This window comes from Camelus dromedarius, chromosome 8 (assembly GCF_036321535.1).
Source record: "Camelus dromedarius isolate mCamDro1 chromosome 8, mCamDro1.pat, whole genome shotgun sequence".
NCBI lineage: Eukaryota > Metazoa > Chordata > Mammalia > Artiodactyla > Camelidae > Camelus > Camelus dromedarius.
Genome location: NC_087443.1, coordinates 71,601,938 through 71,603,021, shown reverse-complemented (window position 1 = coordinate 71,603,021; position 1,084 = coordinate 71,601,938).

The window sequence follows — 1,084 nt, the reverse complement described above, 5'->3', positions numbered from 1 at the left end:
GTGGGGCCAGCAGGGCCTGGATCTGCGCCAGGCGGTTCAGGAGGTCTGGGGCTGCCTGCTGTCTATTTCTCTGACAGCCCTTCAAGGTAGGCATTGTCCTCCATGGTGCAGACACATACACTGGGGCTCAGAGAGGTTGAGTGACTTGACCAAGACCACACAGCCAATAGTAGTGAAGCAGGGTTTTAGTCCAGGCCTGTCGGGCCCAAAGCTCTGCTCTTTGCATCCACCTCATGTGCCTTGACCAAACTACCATTGCCGGCAACTCGATTTACAGTGGGTCAGTTAGTTAACAAGCTAGTTGTATGTCTATACACTTTTATTCACACTCAGCCTTATTCCAAAGAGAGTTTGAACCTCCAGATTCTCTGTACTTGCTAGAGTTGCCTTCACCCAGTGCCCTTCACTCCACCTGGATTAGTGGTGCAAAAAGCCACGACGATGTCTCCCTGGAGTGCAAGTTCAGGCTTTTTAAGAAATTCTCCCAGACAAAGGTGCCCAACAAGATGTTTAGGAGCCATCTCGCCCTCCACTGGGAGCCGTGGTCCTCCCTACAGCAGGAGATTCACAACACGTGTTCCCCCAGGGCGCTGTCATTCAACCTTCAAAAGGTCCTAAACACACCTGGAAACACAAGCCTCCCTTTTCCAGGCCCCAAGCTGAACAGACAAACAGAAGTCCTCCCACTCCTCTGGTGACGTGGCCAACGTCCCTGGGGAGTCAAGCAGGGACTGTGTACTCTGCCCCTCCTCCTGTCTCTGATGCCATCATTGTGAACATGGATGTCATCATGGAAGCGCCCCTCCCCGCCTCCCAGCCCCGACCTGAGCTGCCTGAAGTGAAAGCGGTCCAGAGTGGCAGGATGGCAGGAAAACTCGAACCTTGTGGTGCATTCCCAAACCTGCTGGTTGATGAAATCCATTGCAATGACCTTGGTGCAGTGCAGGGAGATGGGTCACTCCCTGAATTGCTGAGTCCACCAAAAATAGGTATGTTACATCACCGCCACGCAGGACCTGACTTACTCAACCAGGTGTGCAATTTGGGGGCTTTTCTAAGTAATCTGCCAGCTGAAAAAAGAGGC